The following is a 7,275-nucleotide window of genomic DNA, read 5'->3' on the forward strand; positions in this document are numbered from 1 at the left end:
AAGCTTTCTGGTAGAAACGCGGCCTCTTGCGTTTGTTTTGTTTTGCTACTTTAATATTTATTAATAATTAATAATAATAATGTTTTTTACTTGCGTATTGTTTTGCTACTTTAATATTTCAGTCTGAGAAGAGCTAACATAAAGGATATGCGGTCTCGTTTTTTTTTTTTGTTCATTACATTTGTTTGTGGGATCCCATTCTCAAAATCCGGAGGAATAACTTCGTAAATAAAAGACAAGATATGAGCAACAACTTTAGTGGTAGAAGAGTGGTTGGGTATGCGTGGTTCGGAATTTGCTTCGACACTAATTTTTCCGAAGCGACGTCCGACGCATGACGCGCGGCGCTGAAGCCGGATAGCCGACTTGTGGAAGGGCCTGGACAGAAATCAGTGAGTGACACGTATCCTTCGTGCCACATAAGAGGGAACGTCCGAAGCAAGGTTGCGTCGGACTATGTGCTCAACAATAACAACCATTATAACAATGAAAGAAAGTAAACGTCCAGGTTAGGTGTGCATCAAGGCTGCTCCAAGAAAAAAGAAAGACGGTTTAACCTCCTCAAGTACACAGGCTGTGAGGGACACCGGAATGGAGGACTGTGGATTAACTTTAAGAACCAGGGTTTCTTAAACAACTAAGACTAAATGCACGGTGCACGGCGGTTCTTGCATTCCACCACGGTCAGGAATTCAAGCCACGATATCGTGCACAGCACCAGAACGCCATAGCCCTCAGTCTGGCTCGCATGTCATTCGACTTCTAAGGGCACCAAACTACTTTACCGTCTCCACTCCTCTCACCTCTGCCCCCGCGCCGCAATCTTGTCTCCCTGAAAAAAAAAAAAAACTGTTTTGCATCTCAGACGCGTCATCTGCGCACTTTCCTTAATTACCCTAACTTTCTTTATATAAGAGGTCGACCGATCAATTATTGATATCTTTATTATATAGGTTGAAAACATATATGCATGTGAAGGAGAGACAAAGAAATCAAGGAGCAAGCTGATGAACCGCCGCTGGAAAGGGTACAACGCCTGCCTAGCCTTCAGGGAGGAGGGGGCAGAAACATAGAAACGGAAGATCGGTAGAATGGAAGCAAGCGTGGAAAAAAAAAGAAAAACTGATTACTGCAGTGGAACCAGAAAAAAATTGGGCTCCAGTGCACACTGTGAAGGTGATCAGCCAGCGAAGCGCTAGTATTACCTGGTCCGATCGACCAATGTGACGTAGCCTTGAACTGGGTCCTGCCGAGCCTAAGCCGGGCGCGGTTGTGCGTATTGACGTTGCTCTTGCTTTCCTCGCTCATCGTGTTCACACTCCTCTTCGAGAGTCCTAACCATGCGTGCCCTTTCCATAGGTCTATCACAACACAAATGAAATCAGTTGCTAGGCGGGTTCTCCTTTTACATATTAAAGTGTAGTGACGTCACTCCCTGCTTCGTATGCTACACTTCCCGGGAAGCGGCAACTGCAGCTTACGCAACCGTCATCTTTACCGTGAAACGCTTGCGGCGAAGGCTATGCGCGAAGGCGAGCTTTCTGGTTGCTTTCTTTCTTTCCACCGCATGGCCGGATGGATGGATGGATGTTATGAGCGTCCCCTTTGGAACGGGGCGGTGGGTTGCGCCACCAAGCTCTTGCTGTTATACTTCCTAATGTCCTACCTAGGTTAAGCAATAAAAAAAAATCGTTATGAACTCCCACAACCAAATTTTCTGATCCCCTATTGAGAACTGTGCTTTTGTACGTCTCCGTTTTTTGTCGCTTCCCTAGTTTTATTCCACCAACCCTTTCCCGTGCCGCGTATGCCAGCGCCATCTGGTGACACTTCAAGAAACCCAGCGGCGCGCGCCTTCCACTGTAATTGGTCGAACTGTCTGTCGACACAGACGACGAAATCCCGCGGGGGATGCCAGTCCATATAGAGCTTCGCTGCAAAAAATAAGTCATCGCAGGTCGCGCTATTATAAAAATGTAAAAAAGAAAATGAGATAAATGTGAGAAGATGAAAAGCCAATCAGTCACTTGGAGAATGCGCATTGTATGTTTCCGTCTTCTTAAGGCAGAGGAGATGAAAAGAAAGGGTGAAGGCACTGGTCAGCTACCCTACCCTGGGGGAAGGGAAAAGCGGTATGGAAGGACGAGAGAGAGAGTCTTGCCTTCGACCCCGCAGTCGAAGGCACTTTACACAGTCCACTCGACCTCAAGAAGCAGGGCCTTCACCTGCCTTGTGCGGTGAAGCGATGGAGACGGGGTTTGAGTAGCGTCTAAGCTGTCAGCTAGCGGTCGATCATTGTTGGCTGAGCCAGCCCGACTGCACGGGGTAGGTTTACTTAGGGTGCCTCGATGACCTCCTCGCGTCGGGAGTCGGGACTAAGTGCGCATTGAGGCACCCTAGGTTACCCAGCCAGCCCAGCCCGACCCATTCGGAGCGCACATGCAAATGCGCACAGGTCAGGTCGGTGGTTACCAGCCAGCAGTGATTAACGAGACGCTGTCTTATCTCTGGTCTCGACGCAGGCTGTCGCTGCAATCTCGACCCGTCAAATACGAGTTTATATAAACGCTGTCGAGTCAGGCTATTTTGACTCGACGCACTCTACTGAGTTCATGCAAACGTAGCCAGTATCTACGTGATGACCCAACATCGTAGGTGGGATAATTGTATCTTGCGGCTGCCTTTTTTCGAGGGACTGTAAAGTGTTAATCACTGACGTACTGAATAACTTTAGACTGATAACGAATTTTCAAAATTTTCGTTAATTTCCCGATAACAGGTGATTATTAGACGGGGAAAATGAAGGTTGAAGGTCAATTTTTCGAATTTCGCGCCGGTACTTCGGCACTGCTACTTCAACGTGACGTCATGGATTTCAAAATATTTTGTGTGTGTGTGTGTGTGTGTGTGTGTGTGTGTGTGTGTGTGTGTGTGTGTGTGTGTGTGTGTGTGTGTGTGTGTGTGTGTGTGTGTGCGTGTGTTTGGGTTTCCTTGGCTTAGTAAGACTTCCTGGAACTTATAATGTTCAGTCTTATGCTCTTTTAGAAGACAGTGCAGTTTACTCTTAGCGATAAATAATTAACTAGACCCAATAAAGACGCCGTCACAATCTATCACGTCACACAGAGCTGATGCGGAAACTTCAAGGCGGCGTCGCCACCGGAATTCGATTTTGCGGTTTTCGGGCATACCGCACCAGTGAAATAATTTTTCTTTCTAGCATTCCAACAGCATGACTAATGTTAGCTTGGATACCCTGTAGACGCATATACAATTTATTTATTTATTTATTTATTTATTTATTTATTTATTTATTTATTTATTTATTTATTTATTTAATGAACAAGCACTGCTCCTATACGAAGATTGTAACGTAAGTAAGTATGCACTGACGGTTTTCTAGGACATTGCCGCAGGACATTACCTCAGGGCTTTGTCCCTAAAGTTTCCAGGACATTTATTTGACGCTTTAGTTGTGTCACAGGAGTGCGCGAGTAATTTTCACAGTAGCTGGCAAATTAAGTGACTGATACGGGCAACTAAACATTTCATTCTGTCGCGTGTACTGTGGAAGCAAAGTAGATTTAATTGTTTACGTTTTGCTAAAAAAAATGTTTGATTTATCTCAGACCATGTAAAGACGCGTTCAATACCAGTTTAAAGATTGAAAGCGACCTCACTTTAAAAGCTCATCGTGCAGATGCACGGCAGACAACTTAATTTTGAATACTTCGATCAACGTCAACGGCCACCGTCGTTATCTATTTTTTTTTTGTAGCACAGTTCACAGAATGCAATGACGTAATGTGCATAGGTACACAGTAAACACCTGTAAAAGCATACAAGAACTTGCTGCTGAACGCAGCGTAAAACGCGCGTCGGAAGCAGGTGTGACGATAGTCTTTTTATCTGAAAAAGAAATAAAAAAAAGGATTTATGTTGCGGCGCCGTTGCTTATGCATACTATAAACGCCCTCGTTAAAAAAAAAAAAAAAGATAGCCGAAGAAAAAAAAAAGTGCCGTGACCAGGATTCGAACCTGGGTTATTGCGGCCACAACGCAAGGTACTAACCACTATACGATCACGGCTACCCGTCCGGGCGATCTCGCTGTCGTTATGACTGGATGTGGAGGCTTTGGAGGCCGCAAGTGCGGCTCCTGAGTGTTTTTGTTTGCGTAGTTCGGCGATGTTTTGCCGAGTTGTCACGCCGAAAACTAGCTCGGTCGACCCGTATCGGTGGTCTTTTGGTCTTATTCTGTTGAGTGCCAGCTAACTGGCAATTTGGCGACCTCCACGGCGTCTTTCTCGGCGCAAGCCGCACTTCTCTGGAGCAACTCTCGTCGCAAGCCCCAATGGTGCATGCCGTTGGAAGTATTTCGCGAGTTCTATTACGAGAACTTTTAACATTTCCTTATTGATAAATGACAGATTGTTTCTTACTGCCTTGTAATGAGTGTAAGAAGTACGGGAATTGGGAGGAAACGAGCATTTCCTGTGCTCGTGGGTCAGGTATACTTCGGAAAAGTCTCGCGATATGTGGAAAGCGGCACGTTCAGACACTGTGACCTTTGCTTTGAGCCAATGCAGGCGCAACTCGATCAAGAACTAGATATTTCAGCAGAGGTACACGTTAAGGTTAGCTACAACGTAATGTTATCGCATCGGCGACACGAACGATGTAGGTTCGTAGGGAAAGTGTATATCTCGACTTGACTTGTAAGCGGACGATGTCAATAAAACTGTAGTTGAATTTCAGCTCTGAAAAATCAGCGTAGAGTGAAAAAAAGAAAAGAAAATAAAATCTTGAGAAAAAAAAAAGAAAGACGTTGCTGCCGAAACCCGGGATCGAACCAGGGACCTTTAGATCTTCAGTCTAACGCTCTCCCAACTGAGCTATTTCGGCACGGAGACTAGCGGTCGTTAGACACCAAGTCGAGATGCCTTCTAGGGCTCCTCACCGCAATCGTTACTCCCACTGTACTCCGACCCTCATGTCTCGGGTTGTACTGTTCTATCATGTGTAGTAAAAATCAACTATAATATTGAGAGAGAGAGAGAGAAAGCAGGAAAACAGTAAAAGAAAGAAGAGAAAAAAGGGGCGACGAAGTGGTGCTGTTGGGTCATGAAACGTAATTACTTCTTTGAACTGCTTGTTGTTATATTTGACAGATATATACAGACAGACGTATATGTTCTGGTAAATATATGAGTTATATCCCGTGCAACCACGGAGGTTGTGTGAGGCCGGATGCAAGGGGAGTACTCCTGACAGGTTTGGCGTTTGGCAGATTTTAATGGAATTTGTTATATCTCAGAAAAAAAGTTATATTATAGAGACTGCAGCAAGCCCAATTTTGATTTAGGGCGCAGGTATTTTTACAGGAATTTTTGAAAGCAGGACAGTTCTCTAAAAAAAAAAAAAAAATATGTGCGACCAAGTTCACGTATCCGTACAGATCCGAAACTCGGCGCCAAGACCGATATCGAAGTTCTGCATCCGTTAGAGCATGTAAAGCGGAAAAACTTGATATCTGCTTTTACAGCTGTCACGCATTTGTTACAGTGTTTACGAGGGTTTTAGATAGGACCTACCCACAAATAGGTAGGTGTTCAGAGCGGTGTATAACCGTACATCAATTTTGTTCGCTTTAGATGCATTCTTAGGTGCAGTTTACAAAAGTGTTAAACCTCTTTTCATTGCTGTGTTACAGAGTAGTAAACTTTACTCTTTTAGTTTTTATTTTCAATGTTATGACCGCCGTGGTTGCTTAGTGGCCGTGGTGTTTGCTGGTAAAGACGAGGCCGCGGGGTCGCATTTCGATGGGGGCGAAATGCAAGAACACCCGTGTGCTTAGGCTTAGGTGCGCGCTAAAGAACCCCAGGTGCTGAAAATTAATCCGGAGTCCCGCACTACGGCCTGCCTGATAATCAGATAGCGGTTTTGGCACGTAATGACCCACGATTTAATGTAATTATTTTCAACTTTGCAATTCTCAAGAATTAAAAAGAAATTGACGGTTTAGGTCAATGACTCTCGTTCCCTCATTACTTTCTGGATGGAAATGAAGTTACAATTATTATTATTATTATTATTATTATTGTTGCTGTTATTGTCGTTGTCAGCTTATGTTTTACAGCAGGTTCCACAGAAGACTACCAAGGAACACAGGCTCGCTCTTCCACGTCCTTACCTCTTTCAGCAGGCACTCGCCTCTCCACAGAATGCAGTCTTTACAATCGTCATTTTCTCCATCTTGATATGTTCCAAAGCGTGTTGTTGTTTCTTTGAGTTTCGAGCTTCTCCCTATCTCATGAGCCTTGTTACTAGCGGCAAACCTCTGCCATCTTCTCACAGTTTGTCTCTCCTTCCGTACGTGTGCTTCGTCTTTTTCTCAATCGTGCGTTATTGCTGCATTTTTGATCGTTGTGTCCCTGTTTATCATATTTATTTGTTGCATTGTTTTGTAGCCTCAGGAGTGCCAAAGTGAAAAAAAAAAGTGTACACATGTGTGAGCGTGAAGTGCGGGATGCCGGACACGTAATAGAGGTCTATATATATATGTGTGTTATAGTCAGTTGTCACCGGACTATAGCTAATAGTCATCAAATACAGAGGAGAACATCCCAAGCACAGCTATCACTCCGTTGTGACGTCATTATTTTTCTGCTTTCTTACGAAAGTAATCCAGAGCTACTTTTTTAAGACGAGGACACAGAAAGACTGGACAGGACTGGCGTTTTTAAGACAGGACTGTGTCCTTGTCTTAAAAAAAAGTAGCGCTGTATTACTTTCGTAAGAAAGAAAAATATTGCATCGCCAACTATCTCCGCAACGTACGTGGTTTGTTAGATGTAAGGTCACGTGCTTTCGGGCGTTCCACCTCGCCGTCTGCTTCAAGCCGTCCCTTCACTCGTGAATTAGCTCATTTGTACAGGCAGATTATGGCCACGCTTCTTAATTCATGACCTGGACATTTTGGTAATCCGATCTTAGGGTTCGTCGGATGTCTTCCACTGTGTCTGCAGGAACGATTTAAATGGGGAACTTGGACGGCTACACTCCGGCGTAACCTTACAGACAGCCATATATCTTTTTGTCAGATAACTCATCGCACGAACTTGAAATTTTGCGGGTCTCACAATCTCCAGTTCTTCCAATCTCTTTCAAGGTTAGCACACGACACATTATAGTAATTCAGTAAATGCGAGCAGAACTTTCTTCTCGTGAAGCGCAACTGCCCAAGCTGATGGTGGACCACGTCCAGATTTACCAG

The 7,275-nt window shown here is 44.5% G+C and overlaps 2 non-coding genes across 2 annotated transcripts; both read right to left on the reverse strand.

The window, feature by feature from the left end:
* Nucleotides 1–4,017: 4,017 nt before the first annotated feature.
* TRNAH-GUG (transfer RNA histidin (anticodon GUG)) lies at nt 4,018–4,089 on the reverse strand. Its single transcript has one exon. It is a non-coding gene; the product is annotated as a tRNA-His (tRNA).
* A 742-nt stretch (nt 4,090–4,831) lies between these two features.
* On the reverse strand, nt 4,832–4,904 carry TRNAF-GAA (transfer RNA phenylalanine (anticodon GAA)). Its single transcript has one exon. It is a non-coding gene; the product is annotated as a tRNA-Phe (tRNA).
* Between the last annotated feature and the right edge of the window lie 2,371 nt (nt 4,905–7,275).

This window comes from Dermacentor variabilis, chromosome 8, assembly GCF_050947875.1.
Source record: "Dermacentor variabilis isolate Ectoservices chromosome 8, ASM5094787v1, whole genome shotgun sequence".
NCBI lineage: Eukaryota > Metazoa > Arthropoda > Arachnida > Ixodida > Ixodidae > Dermacentor > Dermacentor variabilis.